General features: G+C 47.8%; 2 long non-coding RNA genes across 2 annotated transcripts in view; both read right to left on the bottom strand.

Moving 5' to 3' along the window:
- LOC144167124 (uncharacterized) overlaps positions 1-22,452 on the bottom strand; it is an 86,481-nt gene that overhangs the window by 24,775 nt on the left and 39,254 nt on the right. The window lies entirely within an intron of this gene.
- LOC144168910 (uncharacterized) lies at positions 10,515-22,251 on the bottom strand. The gene is made up of 3 exons (XR_013322288.1): positions 21,963-22,251; positions 18,998-19,071; positions 10,515-10,807 (listed from the first exon to the last, which is right to left on the bottom strand). It is a non-coding gene; the product is annotated as an uncharacterized LOC144168910 (long non-coding RNA).

The following is a 22,452-nucleotide window of genomic DNA, read 5'->3' as shown; positions in this document are numbered from 1 at the left end:
CACCAGCACGGCAATACAGTGACGTCAGTGCAAGCTATCACGCCTCCAAAAAACGCATCTACAAACTTTGTTCTCGAGTACACAAAGCACGGCAAAGCAGTTCTACGCTGATGTAACGGCTGCCAAGTACCGGCAGCGACTTGGTGCCCTGCGGCCCTCGACTGCGACCGATACCCTCTCCACGCCCCCCCCCCCCCCGAACACACACACACACTGTTGTGACTGGGCCATTCTAGCTCAGTCACCACTGTTCGATTCATTTCAGTTTATTTCCTTAAAGACCCCACAGGGGGGTGTTACATAAGGGGCGCGTTGTACAACATCGATACAAAAGCCACAGGTTAACAATACAGATGCATAGATGTTGCGACGTTGCCCTGCTCAGTCCGCCATCGACACGGCGCAGAGGAGAGCGATGAAGTTGTCGAGCAGACGGTGATTTTAAGCTGCATTCATATACAATATATACAAAGGTAGCAAGAGCGTTACATGGCGCGCACAAAGGCACTTCTCAACTCAGTGCCTCCGATGAAATGCCGCCGCACAGCCGCTGCTTCAGGGCTGGTTTTATACCCCCGGGGTTCCGCCGCAGCCGCGTGCAGTTCGAATCTTTCCAATCAGGAGTATCACTGGCCGCAGTTTGAATCCGGCGAATGCAGGCGAAGTGATTGCGTCAGCCGAGCCACGAATGGGAAAGGGGAGGCGACTCAGCGGCACCGTCTCAAGAGTCTACTCGTCGCTGCATGTCTTTTGTGGGCCGGTCGTCCCAAGCATGATTTGGAGCGGCGCTCTCGATGGGAAAAGGAGAGTAGACTCGGCGGCGCCGTGTGCCGCCAGTTGAGGCACGTCTGCCGCCGGCTGGCTGACCGAGGCGCGAATCGGGCCTACCGTCGGCGCGTCGCCAGGTGCAGCAAATTTGTGTCGGGCGCTCTGGTTAACGGCACACACTCGCATAGAAAAATTAGTAAGATCAGACCCGTGTGGGTATTGGCCTAGCTGTTAACGGAAATAGACACAACGACGCATAATGCCCGTCCTGTTCCTTTTTCGCGGCAGGACCTCCCTCTTTGATTTTCGCGGGCTAGCCGGTTTTCGTCTTTCTCTTTATCTCTTACTTTGCGGGCTGGCGGCGGTTGCGAGGGGTACGGTTGCGCAATGTTCGCAGAATTCGGAACAGCGTCGGCAGCGTCTCTTTCCAGGTGGTTTTAAAGGCGTGAGCCTTTCTTTGGCCACTTGAGCGCGACAATGTTGGCCTGTCAGTCTGTGTCCGTCATAAAGATAATTCATTATTGCAACCTAATATCAAGCCCCGCTGTACACATGGGAGCTACTGGGTCGCCGTTAAGTAGCTTCATGCACATAATGCGCCCTCTCTACAACTGGCCAACTGCCCCGCGATTCAGCCCGTGATTCAAAACGCGAGTGCGTCCGTCCCGTTTCGCTCTCTCCCGTGTACGTGCGTTAGCGCATTGGGAAGCCTTACGACAATGCACCGTGTAAGACGTTTTCTTCTCGGGCTCGTCTATCCTGATGTATATGTAATCTCAGTATTTCTAATTAGTTAAACATTTTATTTTTTTCTGTTTAGCCTTTCATTCGAGCCACGACCTAGCTAAGATGTTGCAGTCGACAGGATCATGATTTAAGGCCACGGGAGGACGAACGGACGAGCAACCTGGACGGACCGCACCACGACTACGAGAGTGCAGCACGCAGTCATGGGGCACTGACGCACTCCACGCCAGCGGTGGTAGACACAGTGCTGACTTCAACGGAACGCTACGTCCTATGCTCTATGAGGAAACAGCAGTTCGTGAGCGCACTACGATTACGAGGGCTACCCTGCTCTGGCCGTAAGGACAACATCATCTTGCGTCTTCTAGAGGACAACGAAGAACGTCGCCATCTCTCCAAACGAACGAATATGCCAACGCTACTTCAGGCTGCCGCCGACAACAAACGGCAGATGACCCTGCAAGCGGCGCTGTTTGAGAGCAGAGGGCTGCGTGATGAACGAGAAAGTTTTCTGAGACAACTGGCGAGAGTCGGCCGCACGTTTTCCCCGGTGCCTGGACTGCACGAGATCCGAGCACAGGCAGAATGCACGACGGCACGCACATGAACGAGACGACGCATGCAAAATTGTGATTGCGTGCTCACCGGACCTTTCCCAGGTAATTGCCACGATTACGGAGACGCAGCGAAGGTCACTGCATTTCTGGCGAGATCACGAACACACGTTGCTCTGCTACATCGCCCACGCGCAGGTCATTCCAGCAACGAGCAACGAGACGCGCAACGTCCGCTGCGCGCACGAGCCAGAAGGCACCACGTTCCTGGCACCCGCTCTTCGGCTACAGACGTACACGAACGGAACTCTAAGACCACGGAACGCAACGGAGCCGGTACGTACATTTTCCGCACGTGCTGTCCCGGCGCGGGTCCACGCAACCAACGACATCGCATCGGGATTGGTGGATATGGCCACGACAAGCGAGCAAGACGCACGGCGCCCGAAATGCACCATACGTGGCGAACGACCGCACCCCAATTATAGGGGAGTTTCCTAGATAAAACGAGACGCACAGCGCACGAAACGCACCAGAAGTGACGAACGACATCCAACTTGAACCAGTGGAGCTGACCACGGAGAACGAAATGCACAACGTACGGAACGCCACCAAGCCGCAGCACACACGGAGGAAACTGCTGTTCGCGACATCCTCCACTCCCACTGCAAGTGCTATCCGGACTTGGCCAGCGAATGTTACAACCGCAGAAATCACCTGGCCACAAGCAACAAAAGACCCAGCGCACGCGGTTCAACCCTACCGGAAAGTACGAGCTCTCCGACACCCCCTGCTCCCGCCCGAGTCCAGCGGACGAACGACATGACACTCGTGCAAGTAGGTCCGTCAACGAGCAACGACACGGCCAGCGCATGCGGCATGTCCGAGCCATAATTAACAAGATCACCGGCACCCGCGCTCCGATCGATACTCACACGACAAACACCATTTCGTACAAGAGGACGCAACCGCGAGCAAGCGGACTCGCGATAAACGGATCCTGCTTGTATGGGAGAGATAGCGATTATAGCATTCTCGAAGCAACGGGCAAAAGACGAGGTCTTGAGCGTCGACACAGACACGGCAAGAACGGCAACGAATGAACCCGATCCAGACACGAAGCATCGAATGCCCTGACGATGAAGTCACGCTTGCGACGCCGAGGAATGTGGGACCGAACGGACGGCAGGAACTACGCCCGCTTCCCCACAACAACGGTTTCACTTCCGAAACAACCACGGCGACTGCGAGCACGGAGCCGCAACGACTTTGACCGATCAGCCATGCCACCGTACTAAAACGCCCCGCTACCGCACACAAAACGAAAAGCCAAACGGCTCCCGCACCATACGCAACGCACGCGTCAATTCAAGCAACGTCCTCAATGCGCCAAACTATGCCATCCCTACACAGCGCAGCTCGCCACCGGACTAACCAGACGTCTACGCCCCCACATGCATCAAGCACGCGACGAGCTACACGAACACAATCGCCGACGGAAGCGGCGCAACCAACGCAACGCCATAAACACTGTCAAGTTCAGGTCTGACGAAGTGAATCCCACGGCACACACACAATAAAATCAAGCAGATTTGAAATTCACCGAACCTCAACGAGACGAACACCCTCTTAACGAAGTTTCTAGTATCTGGAACAACAAAAAACAAACGCCAGCATCGAGCATCTGTGAGCAAGCGGACAGTGATCTGGATACGAACGGACGTCAATCTACGCGAACGCTTCATTGTGCCTGGGGGCAGGCGCATTTCGGATTCAGAGCCTGATTAGGGTACGTATCAGCGCGCCCGGAAACGAAAACGGACGACAAAAGCTGCCACCCGAATACACGCAGGAAAACGCAGTTTACGGCCACGGCCGCACCGACAAGCCCCGAGCTCCCCTGAGCCCGACCCGGCCTGAGAACAAGACGAGACGCCAGGTGCAACGCGAGTGCTTACGTTCCGTTTTGCTTTCCTCACATGTACAGTGTACTTGCCTTCGCACAGTAAGTCGCCCAACGACAGTGCACCGCGTCAGACGTTTTCTTCCTCTGTCCTGATTTATATGTAACCTGTGTTTTTCTAATCAATTAAACAATTTATTTTTCTACTTAGTCTTTCATTCGAGCTAACAGTGCAGATAAGTTGATTATTCGTGAGTAATACAAATTGAGTACTCATGAGTACTGATTGAGTACTCATGAGTGCAGAATGAGTAGTACTCGCGAGTGCAGAATGAGTAGTACTCATGAGCACTAGTACTCATTGAGTACTCATGAGTACAGATTGAGTACTCATGAGTACAAAGTGAGTACTCATGAGTACAGATTCAGTACTCATGAGTACAGATTGAGTACGAATACTCGTGAGGACAAATGAGTTTGAGTACAAGTGAGTACGATTACAAATGAGTATTTGATGAGTGAGTACGAGTGATTTTGTGAACAGACGAACTTTTTGAGTCTGAGTTTGATTGAGTACGGCGTAAATAAAAAAATTGTGATTGAGTTTGAGTGAGTTTTTTCTGTTTTGCCGACCTATGCCTCTAAGTACCTCTATGTCTAACTATCTCTATGTGCAATTATAAAAAATGGATTTTTTTGGTTTGCAATCCTGCCGAATTCACCTGCGTTTGTGTAACGTATCCACAAGGCTGACTGTGGGTAAGTAGTAGCACGTGGCATGCTTTTCTGACACTATATAAAAAAGCGTGGCTCAAAACAAGGAGAGATGTTAGGGGCTCGGATAAAAATATAATTTAGTCAAACAGTTTGCTTTTGAAGGTAAATTTCCGTTGTTGACAGCACAGACATTCCTAAGAAATACTGACAAAGGCGGATGGTACTTAGGTGTAATTACCATTATGTTTATTACAAGGCAGTATAAGTCTACCCCCCCCCCTCTAGTTTTCATTCCGGTAAAGCCGATTTACTCGCAGCGGTCTAGGGCTCCTCCTCGCCAGCGTGACCCCTCTTTGACAACTATTTTCCCATTATTTCCGCGGAGGCCTTTTTGACACGTTGCGCAGTCAGTTGATAACAGCGGTAGTGACGTTGCGAGTTGATTGCGAAGAAGAAAGAGATGCGCGGATAGGCGTAAAAAGGTCTTACACCCACCGCCGTCCCGCAACATGTAGCCACCGCACTTTCAGCTCAATTTCTACCTCGTCCAGCAGCTCCAAAACTTTTCCGGTTGAATAGCGACTTTCCCAGTTGTAATGCCGGCGTGAGCCCATAACTCCTCTTCAGTTGGGAAGGCCTCCCGGGCGACATTTTCGCCGGTGTCGTTCACGCCTAAGTATGCACCAGCACAGGATACAGTTTATATGTTCACGGTTTAGGAGTTGTAGAAGGGAACGTGCACGCACAGCTATCAAGCCGCTACCGATGGAATGCCGGTTGGGGTCTTGGGTGGCGTAAATGTAAAGCTCACGGCTCAATTGGACGTGTCCGCTGTCCTTGTTTGGATTTATGGGTCACACATACAGTTAGGATGCCTGCGAAATGGAAGGGAAACGAACAGACACAAGACTGTACGCGAGAAAAGCGCTCAAAGCTTCCAGTGTTGGAATCGTTATGGAACGGACGCATTTCCTTCGCTTGGAGGAACTACACCGGGAATTCAAGAAGGGTCGGCCCGAAGGGAAGCGCGAATGGGCGCAAAAACAACGGAAAGCTGCTGCCACCGCCGTTACCGCTTTAAAGGGACACTGAAGTGATTTGTAAACATTGCGGGATTACTAGCGCAAATTGTAGTTCGGAGTCCGTAGGCATTGTTTCGACCACTCTGGCCGCGTTTACGCGAATTTATTTAGTAGAAAAATCAATTCGAAAATGCTGTCCTCCTCTCTTTACGCTCGCCCATTTTCTGTGGCGTTTTCGTGTGACGTCAGCAGGAGATGAGCTGGAAAATGGCTGCGCTACTGCACGGTCCGCCGACCAGCCGACCTACCGATCGAGTCAGCCGGCCCAGCGTTTCGTCCGCCGGCCGCCGACGGGTCGTCGCTATTCGCTCGCTCAATTGAAACTAAGCCACAACACCTTTCTGAATGAAAGAATGTGCCTTTCCTTACTTTGTTAGTTTGTACACTGTGTCAAACTCAGAGTCCGGGTCGCTCCACACAAGCGCTGCACAAGTGCACATGCGACGCTTCGCTGACTTTACGCTAGTAGGAAATCTAAGGCCAATTGAAGGCGGGAGAAGAGTCAGCGAAGTCAATATAGGTACTAAGAAAATAAAATCACCTGAAACTTTTACCGTACAGCGCAAAACTAGGGAGCAGGAAGCACTTTTTGCGCTGGGTAAACAAGCACAGCGGTCGGCAGCACGACCGCACATCTGCGAACGCTTTTCCGTCAAAGAAATGCAGTTGCTAGACGTGAGATATTGTGGAAGTTTGGGGGACACACACTGCAGGAGTGATATACAACAAATAGTCACATAAAGTACTTAAAATGCTTAAAATAAATAAAAGTGTAAACTGGTCATACATTATAAACCTTATATATCCAAACTTGCCAGTGCCGGCTGGTGGCCTAGCGGTCTAAGGCGCTGGAATTTGTTTTGAAAGTCGCAAGTTCGAATCCCCGAGGTTACATGTTTTTATTTTGTAAGTTGATTTTTTCGTATGCGGCCGATGTTTTCTGAACTGAGTTCACCATTTTTGGGCCGTAACGTTCACTGCTCCACGAGCGAGATCGCAGAACGCGCGCATACTGACAATGACGCGCTAGCGAGTTCTCGTTGGCGTGCTGTTGCCACAAGCACCGACTGCTTGCGGGCAGTGGGCCCAGGCCTGAATCGGCACACCCTTGGCCTGGTGCGAACTAGCTTTTAACGAACAGACATGAGTGAGGCAAGCTCCGAATATGCGGGAAAAGCGCATGGCATTTGAGAGTCTGCGGTGACGCGGAGGGCGTTCATCCACTGCGTAGGCCTCGTCTAGTGATTTCTACGATTCGAAGCCGCCCTGGGAGGTTTATCTTAGACATTTGACAGCCGACAACATGGCAGAAGCGCGGTACGGCGATAATTGAGAAACCGAGAATGCCCATCCAATAACGCCATCAGATGTCAAGCATGTTGTTTTACAGAACCGAAACCGCAACCGAAACTTTTGATTGCTAACCTTGGGCATCGTCCAATCACGGTGCCCCCCCTCCTGACGTCACAGCCTTTAGTTGGTGCGGCCGCCGCAAACCGCGCATAGTAGTTTTTCTTCTTTCGCGCTTTGTAAAATAATTACCGATTTGTCAACCGGATAAACGATGAATAGTGTGTTAATTTGAGCCAGTCTACACAGTGCAAGCAAAAACGGGAACTTGACAAATTCACTTCAGTGTCCCTTTAAGTGCCAGCTCGCCGAGTAGCGGAGAACCATTCCGGATGAACGCCAACTTGCCACTTTAAAAACTCTGGTGTAATTCAATATCACATGTTCAGATTAAGGGCTTTCAGAAGAGTATTTTCTACCGATTTTGTCACTTCTAAGCACGCGCACATGGCCGGTTGCCGGTATAGGCATGCATATGCGGTATATGCGGTTTGTAGTGGAGAATAGGGGAGGGGAAGGGGGGCGTGCATGCGCAGCTATTGGTTTCACGCGCGTAGTAACGGAGGATGTGTCCGTTGTGCAGCCAGGAGGTATGAACGCGGACGTCAACTGGCCCAACGGGACTTGTCTAGTGACTTTGGTGGCTGAAAGTATTAGGATGGTGTGTTGCGATAACAGTATATATGTTTAAGATGCGGGAGCGACACAGACAGCTGCATGTTTGTCCGCGAGAAGAAAGCTTGGGTCGTTGGAAGGTTCATTCAGCTGATTAGCTTGGCAGTGTGCTTCATCGGAAATCACAAACAAGCGTGGTTACCTTCGTGCACTACTTGGACTGCATCCAGGTTCGCGGATTATTCTTGCGTGGTAGGAATCTTAATGGTTGGCAAAAACACAAAATTCTTTCTTAAAATTACTTTTCCTTTCTGCGCCCTTCATGTTAATATGGCGCCTTGGACACACGCCACGCAGCGGTGGCAAATTCGCCCCTCACATGTTCTCCTTGCGCAGGGCTGCCCGGATGAAGCTAAAACTGTGCCGATCGTAAGCTTCGCAATCGGCCGGCTGGATCCGCACCATTGAACTCTCTGCGGAGCAGCACAGCAGTGAGCGCCTGTGCTGTTTTTAGTTTGTTGATGGGGCGTTGACAGTATGGCATCGCGCCCAATTTGACGCCCAATTGAAATTTAGAAAATACTTCCTCGATGGGATTAAAAAAGGGGCTGTAAGGGGGCAGTCGCTTCAGAGAATGGCTGGAGCTGGGAAGTGTCGCGTGCTCAGCTCGGCTGTGGGCTGGGGCCGTTGTCAAACACGAAGACAGCCTCGCAACCTGGCTCTGTGTCCTGCACACGGGTCGATACTTCGGATAGGAAGTGTTTGAGCACGACCCAGTGCACTTTATCCACCGTGTTCCAGTGGAGGACACCACGAGCCGACATACACTCCATAATGTTCAGAGTTGCCTCTTTACTTGCTGGGGCTCCCTTTCTCGCGCATCCAAAGTTGTGACAGTACCATATGTTGTAATTGGTTTCGTCCAGATAACACCGTCTTACTTGCTGCCCATCGGCTCGCAGCCACTGGGCATATTTTTCCGGTTATACCTGACGTATGTGCGGTTGCGGTCCATATGTTGTGGCGTAACCATTTTGATGGTGTAGTTATGTGCGTCGAGAAGTCAGTCGATGCTGCTGGTGCTAATTCTCAGCCCAGGCAAGGCTTCTTAGACAGCTTCTTGAATTTGATTGAGTGTGTAGGTAGCGTTTCTAGCCACAATGTTCTTCACTACCGCCACAACGTCACTACCAAACTTCGGGGTAGAGCCACCTTTTTTCTTCGGCGTTCCTCGGTCGGTCGCCGCAACAGATCTGGCAGTCTTGAGGCTGATTCCGAGGGCCTAGGTTATCTTTATATCTCCACTTCGTCGAGCGGCATCTATAATACGCGACCGGTCTGCTTCGGAGACACTTGCTTTTTTTGGCTGGTGGCGCGCCAACAGGCTGAAATGGGGGTTGCCGCATTTTTAGTCTGTCCGGCGCATTCATAGTTGCCGAGCTTTGTTCCGCGATCACGTTTGGTACTCGAATGATGCAACCAAAAACGCCCGACGATGAACGCTCACACACAGCACTGGTGGGCAGGCGACCGAGCAAGCGCAACACCACACAGCGGGGGGTATTTCTGCGTGTTATTATCATCTGCTTGCCTGTCTGCGCGCACACTTGTATTGTAATGTAAACCAAGTTCAAAAGTTTTCTCTTTTAAATGATCGAAATGGTTGGCATTCGCGAAATGAGGCCCCCTTCTTGCTTCCAAATTGACGTGTCTGGAAGCAGGCACCATAGCAAAAAAAGCGTGTATTCACAAATCACGTGAAGAAACGATTCAATAGCGTTATATTAGATATATACGGTGACATTACGCGTGACGTCATAAGCCTCATGGTATGTCACATTACATATTTATGGTAACTAGAAGTCACGCCATATCAGACGTAATCATGTGTACATCAAGAAAAATTTTTTTGCCATCAACTAAGCAGCAATTCAACAGAATTTATTTCATACCTATGATGTGATTACTTGTGGTATAATAAACCCTATAACTAGCCTAAATAATTCATGAATAATAGGTGTGAGGCGAGTTATAAGGCAACATGTTCACAATACCAGTCTTTTTCCGCACATCACGAAAACAAGCAATTCAACATCGTTTATTTGACACCCATGATAGCAATACTCGTGATTTATTAGATCTCATAGTAAGTCACGTGAGTAATTTATGATTCATTGGAGTCATGCGTCGTCATAAGGAATCATATTCACCAGGACAAGATTGTCGTGCACATCTCGAATACAAGGAATTCAGCAGCGTATATTTGACACCCATCATGCCAATACTCGTCGTGTAATAAACCTCATAGTAAGTCACGTAACCAATTCATGATTTACAGGAGTCATGCGACATCAAAAAGAAACATGTTCACTAAGACAAGATGTTTTTGCGCATCATGCAAACAAGCAATTCAGTGTTCTTTGCTTACGCATGATGCCAATACTCGTTATGTATTTAACCTCATGGTAAGTAACGTGACTAAATCATGATGCATGGAAATCATGTCACATCTTTGGGAATAATTTTTGCATTCCCTATCCGAAAAGCCAGCGCGCTGGCGGGCAGCGTTCAGCGCGCGCCTGATTTCCGGACCAGCGCGCGCGTTTTCCAGCGGCGCTGGCCGCTCGAAAGCGCGTGCGCTGGCCGCTCGAAAACGCTTGTGCTGGCGCTGAAAATCGCGCGTGCTGGCGCTGAAAATCGCGCGCGCTGGCGCCGAAAATCGAGCGCGCTGGCGCTGAAATTCGAGCGCGCTGGCCCTGGATTAGCTACACCAGGATATTTCAGAAATTTACATTCCCTTTTATTGCCTCTTCATTTCTTTACAGGGGACATCTCTATGTTGCCAACTCTCGCGCGTTGACATGGAACTGTATTATCCATACACACAGGCTTCATTTTTATTATATGCAACGCAGCAGACGTATTCGAAGATCCCTTGCTTGAAGGCTGCCTTCACTATGCAAGATCCCAAAACAGGAGCCCATAAACCGCGTAGAGCTGTTGCCGTTTGCGATGTACCTTGCTCCAGGCACGTCCCTTGTCTTCCTTTGTCCTCAAGTTCCCATTGGCACCTAAAAAGAAAAACAAAACAAGGCAAAAATAGCTTTCCAGAAATACTGCAGGTAAAAAAATGCAAGTGGTTACTTGCTATTTATGCCTGTAGGTAGCACCACAAAAAACGTTTTAGAAAAATGGCGCAATGTCTGAAACTGGTGTGCAAAGCATGCAATTATGGAAAGCTGTGTGCCCTAGTTCACTGTTAACATGGAATGTTGCAAGGGTATTTGTTCAGCATTGCATGCAGCTGAAGACCTAAAAAAATGGCAAGGCCCATTAACCCTGATGTCCACTGATTGGCCAATGATTTCCAATGATGTCCTTTGGCCAATGTGTCCATTGTTTGTTTGCCAACATGTTTGTTGGCCAATGATGTCGCTTGACCAACAATCCTGTGATGCCCATCAGCCAACATTCTGTATTAGCAAGCTCTCACCCAACTCAAAACTGTGCTAGCACGAGCTCATCGCCATGAAATGGGCCGCAGGAGCTCACCCAGCCGAAGCAGACGGTGCGTGCATGAGCCAATTGCCTTTCAAGCGCGCAGGTGGACATCTGGATCTGCCGCTTCGGCTGAGTGATACACCACATGAGCTATCACTGTTCTTAGCTTGTACCCAAGTATAAAGTGTTTCACTGCAGCTACGAGATAGATGCATCCACCACACTCACATATTGCCATTATATTTAGCTCTTTGAATGACACCCTATGGCCGTTAAGTACAATTTAACATTTATATTACTAAAGAAAGCACCTGCTACAGCACAGATAGCAGTCCAAAGACGAAATTTTAAAAAAAAGTTTGGTTTACCAACTCATAATTGTCTTGTAGAATCACGTGTTCATGACTGTGACTTGCTTAGGTGAAATTTCTCACTAACTGGGAGTTCAAAATTACAGCAGGATTTTCAAATGTTGCGTTGAACAAGCCTAATTTAGGCAAACAAGGAATAAGCAAACAATCCTGTGCCATTTCATGACTGCAACCAGTGTTATTTTAGGTGACACAGTGAACGTGCTTGCATATTCTACATGTTCAATGCAGCTCAAGCAACCGAAAAATCATGCCTGCCATACGCAGCACACTCAATGTGGCTGATGTGCTGCATTTTGCCCCTTCCGTGGCATTCACAAGAATGGACCGACATTTTCTCCCACCTGCTGGAGCATTTAGGAGTGCATGTCAAAGTTCATCTAGGTAAGCCTTCACATTCAATTTTAATTTTGAAAAAACTTTGGTCGGGTGGAAGAAAAGGCTATACAGCGGCAGTCTTTGAATTCTGTCTTGGGTCATGGCGAAAGTCACCACTTCAGCCCGTCAATAAGCTGGAGCATTGTCAAAGGTGAAGACGGCTTGGCCATTGGGGTCATGTTCTCGGGCTCGCTGCAATGATTCTTCAAGAAATTGATCAAAGATGGCCCAGTGTGCCTTGTTGGCGATACTCCAGTGAATGACGCTGCTGGCCAATATTAAGAGCAGGATGTTCGTTTCCTCTTCGGTGTCCTTAACAAGTTTTACAGCTGGAGCACCCCTCTTTGCTCGGGCAAAACACAACTTAATATGCACCACACATTACTATTGGTCTCATTACTCTAGTCGCATTAAACCATCATGCCCACCTTCAGCAACGATTCTGCATACTCGCGGCGCTTCACTGTGACAAACTTCAGCGAACTGCCATGGCTGTCAAACCAGTGGTGAATGGAGGAGGAACTAATCTCAAGGCCTGGCATGGCTTTGTTGAGAGCAGACCGCATCCGAGAAAGCATGAAATATGGGTGGTTGTCAACAATTTCAGTCAGCACTTGCGTGACAGCCTCATCAAAAATCTGTTCAACAACAATGCTTTTTGGCGGTGCTGCGGTTCGTTGCTGCAAGAAATGTAGCCGTGTTGACATTTATGCCAAGCATCTCGGGGAGAAGCTTCAAGCCGCCACCGCGCCAATACACGTGAAGGATTCGGGCTGGGTCGAAATTTGAAACGGAGTTGTACTTCTCTCCACCAGGAGCTTTTTCAGTGTCCCACGAAAACATTTTTTTAATCCATTCTCCATAAAATATCTTATGCGTAGAGATTACAGACATTCACTAACATGCGACAACCAGAACAGCTTTCAGTCAGTGCCTGCCATCTAAATCATCTGCTCGCGTAACATTACACAGAGAATTTCCTTTGGTAAAACACAATTCTTAAATGCCTTAGTTATTGAGTTCTGAATCAATATTTTTTCCCAGTGTTAGCTGTTGTTTTGTAATAGTGGGTGAGAAAAAAGCCTGAACTTCAAGGCAAAGCACTTTGAGTAGGAAGAATCGCTGCAGACACCATCGTGCCCTTATTCTGCAGCGATTCTTCCTACTCAAGTAGCTTTGCCTTGACGTTCCGACAGTTTTTCTTGACCAACACTGTGAAAAAACATTGATTCAAAATTCAATATCAAAGGCATTTAAGAATTGTGTTTTACCAAACGAACTTCCCTGTGTATTGTTATGTTAGCAGGCGATTTAGATGAGAGACACTGACAGACGCTCTCCTGGTCTTCGCGGGTAGTGACTGTCTGTTAAGCTCTACACATAAGATATTTTCCACAGAATGGATAAAAAATGCCACGTTTTCATGGAACACCAAGAAAGCTCCTGGTGAAGAGAAGAAGCACAATTCCATTTCAAATGTCAATCCAGCCCGAATCGTTGAGGTATATTGGTGCGATGGCGACTTAAAACATCTCAGCGATGTGCGTAGCATTAACATCAAAATGGCTATTTATTGCAGCAACAGGCCACAAAACTGACAAAACGCGTGGTGGTTAAGCAAAAACTTTCCACGAGACTGTCGTGCAAGCGGTGACTGAAATTGTTGACAATCACCCATCTTTCACTCTTTCTCAGATTCAATCTGGTCTCAGCAAAGCCATGCCATGCCTTGAAATTAGTTCCTCTAGCAGTGAGAACTTGCTAGACTGCCACAGCTATTCGCTGAAGTTGGCCACGCCGAGACGAGTTGAGACAAACTGCTTAAATTATCCTTGCTACCGGAATAATGAGCTAGTTGGAGCACTTTCCCCAGCCCCTTTGGAACAAGCGAACTAGGATCGCATTGTTGTGCCATGAGTACGCAGAATCACTGTTGAATGAGGGCAATGTAGTGCAACTACATTGATAAGACCAATTTTAATGTGTGGTGCACATGAAGATTTGTTTTTCCAGAGTAAAGAGGGGTGCTCCAGCTGCAGAACTTCTGACGGCCACCAAAGAGGACACAAAACATCCTGCTCTCAATGTTGGCCAATGACCCTATCCACTAGGGCATCGCCAACAAAGTACACCGAGGCCGCGTTCAACAAACTCTTAGAAGTGTCGCAGCAAGACTGAGAGCTCATCCCCGATGGCGAAACTGTCTTCCCTTTTGACAACACTTCAGCACATTGATGGTCAGAGTGGCAATTCTGGCCATGACCCAACACACATTCCAAAGACCGTCGCCATCTAGCTTTTTCTCCAATCTGACCGAAAAAGTTATTTCAAAATTCCGATTGAGTAGGAAGGCTTACTTACCTAGAAAAACTTTTACAAGCACTCCTGATGCACCAGCAGGTGGAAAAAAAAGACCGCCGGTCCATGATTCCAACGCCACAGAATAGGCAAAATGCAGCACATCAGCTGCATAGAGTTTGAAGCATATCACAGGCATAATTCTTCGTTTAAAAGATAAATGAATGCTATGCTTAAATGAGAGCTAATTAGCTGCTTACTTCACAACAAGTGTTAATGTACCACATACAGCTATATGCCATGTGCTCGCCATGAGAAACCAGCTTCCTCACTTACAATGACATGCACATTTAGTGAAAAATGTGAACAGACCTCTCACATAAATCGTTTTCTATGTATATGTAGCCTCACTTGAATGAGAAGCCCTTTTCCAGATCGCATACCTTCAGTGTGCTATACATCTCTCCACAAATATACAAGCTCTTGTTGCCTGCACTGCTGAACGGTGTATACACTGGGCTTTTACCATGAAATGGCACTACCTGCATGGCGGCTCCAACGCCATGAGTGCGGTTGCACTCTGCCGCGCGGGCAGCACATTGCACAATGCGAAACGTGGTTTCTGGCGGGGTATTGGCAAGAACGTTCGTTCGTGTGGACGGTGTTTTCTGCATGATCCGTGGGTTCACGAATTCTTTGTCGTAAGGAGTAGCCAGCATTGTTTTCGCTTAGAAATTTCGGACTGCACTGTTCACGCCTCCTACAACTGTAGATGCTAAGCAGGCCGCACCACAAAAACAAGCGTGCCATTTTTTTTCTTCCTGTTTTCTACCTGAATGTTAGGGCGGTGGTTGAGAACTTTGCGCAGCGAATGCAACCGTCAAATGGTTGGACAGACACAGCGGCGCGGATAGCGCACCTGTTTCGTGCTATCTCGGTATCATTACCGTGTGCTGCTTTCCTTATTTCTTGCCTTGCTTCAAACCGTAGCTCGAGTAAGGAAAATTTCTCTGTCCATGGCTGCAACAAACAAGCCGTTTCTTTTCTCTTTTTTTTTCTGTTTTGAAGTTAATGCTAGGGGGGTGCTTGAAGATGGTCTGATTTAATTTGACAAATTCTCAAAGAAGTTATTCAGCCCCAAATCTGTTCCACCCGTTTCATTTCAACTGATCCCCAGGATGATGGGCGTCTAAGCTTTGACCTCGCGCCTCGTCACATGTTTGATTACATAGTGCTAAAATATTTATAAATTAAGGTAGCTGGTGTACTTCATGGGTGAGACGAACCCGAATGGGCACGCAGCCTTAACATAGGCTACTTCAAGTGTTTTGAGGTGAACGCACCTACATGCCTGCAATGCCACTTTTCAGGTAATTGTGGGCAATCTAACCCTTTTGTCGCATTTGCCTCTTTTCTAATGACCAAGGGTGTTTAGAGGTAACACACTACAGCTTGACGCTGGGTGCACAGCTTGAATACTTCAAAAACAGCGCAGAGACGAAGATGTATGAAGTGATAAACTAGAGCGCTCTTTATTTTTTACTTGTCTCTGTGCTGCTTTTGAAGTCAAAGCATGTCCCATGATCTTGTTCAGCTTATAACTTCCGCTTCATCTACACCGAAAAGAAAACACTTAAAATTCATTCATCAAACCTGTCTTCACTGCTGCAACTAATTTTATCACGTGGTTACCTCGCAATTGTGCACACCCAGACCCTGTGCATGAAAATGCCCAGCTTTATTGGGAGCTCAGGAGAGGACGTTCATGCGTGTGACGCACCAGAGCACTGTCGCCACAGCACCTCACCATCTTCCCTATTCAATATGCGTGCAGTATGCCTGGGTGGCTCATCTTACACGCCGTCATCACATAAAATATCGTTGCAGCCATGGACAGAGAAATTTTCCTTACTCGAGCTACGGTTTGAAGCAAGGCAACAAATAAGGAAAGCAGCACACGGTAATGATACCGAGATAGCACGAAACAGGTGCGCTATCCACGCCGCTGTGTCTGTCCAACCATTTGACGGTTGCATTCGCTGCGCAGTTCTCAACCACCGCCCTAACATTCAGGTAGAAAACAGGAAGAAAAAAAATGGCACGCTTGTTTTTGTGGTGCGGCCTGCTTAGCATCTGCAGTTGTAGGAGGCGTGAACAGTGCAGTCCGAAATTTCTAAGCGAAAACAATGCTGGCTACTCCTTACGACAAAGAATTCGTGAACCCATGGATCATGTAGAAAACACCGTCCACACGAACGAACGTTCTTGCCAACACCCCGCCAGAAACCACGTTTCGCATTGTGCAATGTGCTGCCCGCGCGGCAGAGTGCAACCGCACTCATGGCGTTGGAGCCGCCATGCAGGTAGTGCCATTTCATGGTAAAAGTCCAGTGTATACACCGTTCAGCAGTGCAGGCAACAAGAGCTTGTATATTTGTGGAGAGATGTATAGCACACTGAAGGTATGTGATTTTGAAAAGGGCTTCTCATTCAAGTGAGGCTACATATACATAGAAAATGATTTATGTGAGAGGTCTGTTCACATTTTTCACTAAATGTGCATGTCATTGCAAGTTAGGAAGCTGGTTTCTCACCACGAGCACATGGCATACAGCTGCATGTGGTACATTAACACCTACAGTGGCATTTTTGAAGTAAGCATCCCATTAGCACTCCAATGTTGGAACACCCCGAGTCCTTAAAGAAGTCTCGTCCAATCTGCATTCGTGACCTCACAAAATGCAGCCCTCCTTTTAAACAACCATGTTCACTAAGCACAAAAAGACACAGAAAAAAAGACGGAGGTCAGCATAAACAAGGTGCCACTCATAACTACAATTTATTTTGAAAAGAAGAAACATATATACACAGTCTTGGTGCATGTCACACATTGATACTATGAATTGCATCACATGTCCTCACCTAAATACATTAAGTCTTGCTGTGAGAGTGCTATGGACGGCGCATTTGTTGCCTTGTTTTCTGATTGTGCATTTCGAGTATTTCCCCGGTTCTTTGATCTTTATGTTTGCAAGCAAGTGGTAGCGCCAAACTTTGCGGTGCATTTACACTCATCAAAATAGTTTGCCAACTGTGAGACGTTGCCTTTGTTTGTGATTGTCTTGTAGGAAGCAGGCGTGAAGTGGATGCGGCTTCCCACATTTATTTAGGTCGCGTAGGCCCGGCCAGCACATGGGGCCGCCCAGCTGCTCAGTCGACGTTCGATGTGTTCTGTGGCGCGTAGGACTGCCTACGCAGCCCGGGAAAGCGCCGCTGATGATGATCGTGGGATGATGCAGATGATGAAAGTAGCGCTGCTAGAAAATGAGGTGCATGCCACTACAGTCTGTTCGTATTCCTTTGGTCTTACATTGATGCATCTTCCCATTTGTTTTAGATAGCTCACTGAACCGATAATCCAATATCATAAACCACCCCATGGCCTATCTAATATGCTGGGACTGAGGTTTTATGCCACCGCCTTCGCTTCGTGTTGCGCCCATTGTTTGAGCTTTCTTTTTGATGGCTGCAATATGCCTCTCAACTTCTTTGGTGCCTTAAATACCACCCTTACCCATATCTTGACGCCACATTCTTCAGCTCGTGTGAAAGCTTGTGTGCATTCGGAATCAACACGTATTCCCAATTCTTTTCTTTTTCCTGATGCAAGCTGGATGTTCATGCACCTGCTTTCACCTATCTGGCCATTTTTTTCGCAGGCTAGTGTGAGTGCGCATTTTGGATAACCATCACCCCTCAAACGCGCCATCAGTCTCAGCCAAGGGTTGTTTTTGATATTGTATTGTTGGTCGAGTGAGCTATGTAGGACAAATGGGAAGATGTGTGAATGTAAGACCAAAGGAACACGAGCGTGCCATCAATAACAAAGACAGCCTTTCACACCTGGCTGCCCATTGCGATGACTATAAATACATGGCAAAGTTTGACACTACCACTTGCTTGCATAAACATAGAGATCAAAGAGCCAAGGAAATACTTGAAGGCCACATAATCAGAAAACGAGGTGACAAATGCATCATCCAGCCATCTGTAAGACTATCACAGCAAGAAGTAGTGCATTTAGATAAGAATATGTGGTGCAATTCGTAGCATCAATGTGTGACATGTGCCAGTGGCAGATCCAAGGGCGGGGAGGAGGGGCAGTCGCCCACCCCAAAGCCACTAGCCACTCTACCCCACCACCTTTCACTCCCCTCGGAAGTGATCTTTTGGCACGTGTAATTTTTTAGGCCGCGGTGTGGACCATTACCATCCACGGCGAGCAAAGCACCCCTCATTTGTTGCAACTAATGCAACCACTCCATGCTAATCACTTTCTCCCCACAAACAATTTTTCCCTTCAAATAGTTGAGTGCAGCAGCGAGGAGGGAACCTTTTTTAAACATGTCACACGGTTGTCTGAAATATGTTGATCAACAAGCACCTCCTGAGCAAGTGACAACGAATCGCGGCATTTGGTTGTGCCTACCCCCCCCCCTCCCCCCCCCAAAGTCTCCTGGATCCGCCCCTGACATGCGCCGAGAATGTGTACATATGTTTGTTCTTTTTAAAGTAAATCCCAGTCGTGAGTGGTGGCCTGTTAGTGTTTACCTCTGTCTTTTTGTGCCAGTGAACATGAATTTAAACCAACTCACCCAGTTATCTGTTTTGATGCATTTTAACACGCATTCAACGGTCCTCAATTGTACGCACCTGGTTACAAGCCCAACATGGTGTGTTTTGATGTGGTACATTGCAGCAGTCGAGGTTATTTCGCAGGGTGATCACTGAAACCGAGGAAAAAGACAGGCATGGAGATGTGAAAGTACGCAAATATGCACTGCATAAGCTTTACAAAAGGCATGCGCCATCTCAGACGATGCAGCATGACAGTCTTCTCAGCATTCATGTGACGTAATATTCTGCAGTCAAGTCAAAGTGCTGTGGTTTTGAAGTCAAATTTGGGGCTAGTGCACAGAAGCTATAAACATGGGCAGTAAGATGTACTGCAGTGTGCTATGGATTTATTGATACCATGAGGTGTTTTTAACTTGAGCTAAAAGATGCGGTTTTGTATACTAATGATTGAGCTAGCACAAGTGGTAAGTAATAGAAAAACTCTATTCACACGCTGGCAATAACTAGCAACGGACACCCTACTAACCCTTTCACTGCCACTCCCAAGATAATTAGGGCAAACACACACGTACACCCGTGTACCTGCGTTGCCTCTTTACCTAACTCCCTGCCACTTCTAGACAACTCGTTTAAAAAATATTGTGGGTGTGCCGTGCCATCCATTGATATGCCACAGAAATGCTTAAACCGTGTCAGGTAAAGTTCAGACAACAACTGCATCGGATGTTTCTTCACCCGGGTTATACCTGTACTACACGAGCGTTTTGAAAGACATTTCAGTCGAATGACCTTCAAAATTTCAAATGTCATTCGAACTGGAAGGAGTTCTGTCGATCTACACGACCATTCTCAAAGGCAGTTGAAAGTTTCCGCGTTTGCCCGCCATGTTTTGGTGTCGCCACTGTTGCCATGTCTCGTTGGCAAAAATTTAATTTTAGAGTTAAAATGGGCAAAAAAGCAATTATTCGTGATTAAATTTATAGCAATCTACAAGCACGCACAATGCAGCCAGTTTTTGTCTTTTTTCGCACTTCTGGTATTGAGAGTACTAAGTTACCTCGTAATCGTAGAGCGAGTGACAATGAACGAAAACAAGTGAAAAATTGTCAAGATCTTGCACTTCAAACACCAAGTTTTACTCGTAAATAATTGGTTTTGTTATTATGGCTTGCAGAAACTGAGCCCGAGGGTACGACCGTTCGTGTTTCAAAGGCCTTTGAGACTCTCAAATGTAGTTGTGCTCCTTTGACTCAAATGCCATTTTAACCAAATGACTGAAAAACGTTGTGTAGCAGCTCAAAGGTGTCATTTGAGTCAAATGACATTCGACTCAAAGGCCTTCGAAACGCTCGTGTAGCACGGATATTACTTTGTCTTATCTCAGCGGCATGGCCGCACTGGCCATGGCGAGTCAGGTACGACCAAAACACCAAAGGGAGCCTTGCTTTCTGTGTGTCAGCTGCCAGCTGCCGCTTAGTGTGGTGCATTATTTCAAACATTACACTAAAAAGTTTTCCAAATATTTTGACATCCTAATTAACAGGTAATTATTCGGTAACTAGTTGAGCGCAACCTTGAATAAATTGTTCACGTTTTGCAAAGAATCATACTGCATTACTGTAAAATTTCTCATCATTGACCAGGTATAAGAAAACCATGGCAGTGAAAGGGTTAAGTGTCTTTTCGAATATGCGGAACTGCTGACAAAATTTTGCATTCCACGAAATCCTGTGGTGAGCAACTTCGATGCAGCACTTGATGATTGCTTGACACATAAGCGGTTCCTTCGTGCTCACATATCTGTCAAACCGTTGGCTTCAGCTACACACACTGCCGCATTAAAGGATCCGTGCTGGGTAGCGCGTTATGAACGACCCACCAAGAAGCACACTGCAATTGGAGAGAAACAGCTGCGCTGAACTCGTGAACTGTTGAGTGAAGCCAGCGTGTCACAGCAGGAAGTGCTTGGGCATAGTATTATTTTTTCTTTACACAGCCAAAATTTGAGCACTTCATAGCTGACAGCCTTGACTAGGTGGGCCTTATTCACCCAATAGTGCACGAGCCCACCTGACACACGCAGTCCATCCATCGGTATCACTAGCCTTCGTTAGGGGCTAGGGTGTGCTGGTAGAGGCTCCTCCATTGCATTCCTTGTCTTCTTAAGTTCGATTAATAATTAACAATAAATATTGAGTTGAGTGAGCGCCTACAGTATTCCTTGTTAGTTTCTGTGTGGCCCGCGGTTTTCGGATAATGGTACCTTGCAAACTCGCTTAACTTTCTGCACTAGTTTACAACGATACAAGTGCCTCTAAAAACAAACCCCACACTCCCCGCAAGCTACTTCCGACGGAATCAAGTGTAGCTTTTACGCAAATATTTCTGGGGCACCTCCTGTCCAAGTTACTTTTTTAATCTAACGTGGCTGTCCACCCGGGTGTAGTGGCCACGGCGTTGCGCAGCCCACGCTAAATTTAGACTTCGATCCGCAGCCGCGGTCAATCCTGGATAGACAGGCTGCACACACATGCCCCGGTGTTAGAAAGCATCGCGTGATGTCAAATAAAGTGTAGACCTGTACTACAGCGCCATTATCGTAGTTACGGTCGAGCTTCAGCATGATTTGATGCTGGCTGTCGCGGTAACTGAACCGGTAAATCCAGCAGGCTCAGCAGGGTCACCTAAGCTTTCAGAGCAAATGAGGTGGGGGGTCTAGTGAACTGTGATGGTAGGGTTTAACGCGCCGACGCAACGCAGGCGATGAGGCGCGCCGTGTGGAGAGCTCCGGATTAATTTTGACCACCTGGGGATCTTTAACGTGCGCCGAAATCTCGTACACACGGGCGTTTTTTGCTTTTCGCCTCCATCAGAAAAGCGGCTGCCGCGGCCAGAATCGAACCCGCTACCTCGTGCTCAGCAGCGCAACGCCTTAGCCAGTGAGCCACCGCGGCGGGTCAGGGTCTAGTGAACTCTGATCAACAAATAACAAACATAACTTCCAAACAAGTACTCATTGCAAAAAACGCGTAGTACTTACCGTACTACAAACGACTTTTCCAACGCAAAATCCTTCTTTACTGCAGTCTTCAGCTTGCGAACAGCACACTTGGTTCGGATGCAACGTTATCCATCACTGACGCGTGAAGCAGACGGCGATGATCGTAACACCTGCGTTCTACCCGGCCCCGCGTGTCCAACACGCGCGTGTGTCGGAAGAGCAGACATAACGTTGTGAAAATTCTATAAAGATGACTTAACATAAACAAGAGAAATCTAACTATAAAACTGAACAAAACGAGCCCCAGCACCAGGCAGCTCACATACATACAAACAAACTAGACATGATGATGATGATGATGGCTTGGTGGCTGCCCCTTTGCATCGGGGGGACACTCCTGAGGGCATATAATCCCCCGGCGCCCTAGCCTCAAGAGTTTTGTTCGTCGCCTCCTTTCCTCATGCTAAGGGGCGCAACGGGCTCGTCTTCTCCATTCCTCCAGTCGGCGCTTCGTAGTGCTGACCGGATT

Source organism: Haemaphysalis longicornis, unplaced genomic scaffold (assembly GCF_048455015.1).
Source record: "Haemaphysalis longicornis isolate Haplotype H1 unplaced genomic scaffold, Haemaphysalis longicornis Haplotype H1 scaffold_2, whole genome shotgun sequence".
In the NCBI taxonomy this organism is placed as follows: domain Eukaryota; kingdom Metazoa; phylum Arthropoda; class Arachnida; order Ixodida; family Ixodidae; genus Haemaphysalis; species Haemaphysalis longicornis.
The sequence above is the reverse complement of the archived record's forward strand: the minus strand, read 5'-3'. Positions and strand labels throughout refer to the sequence as shown.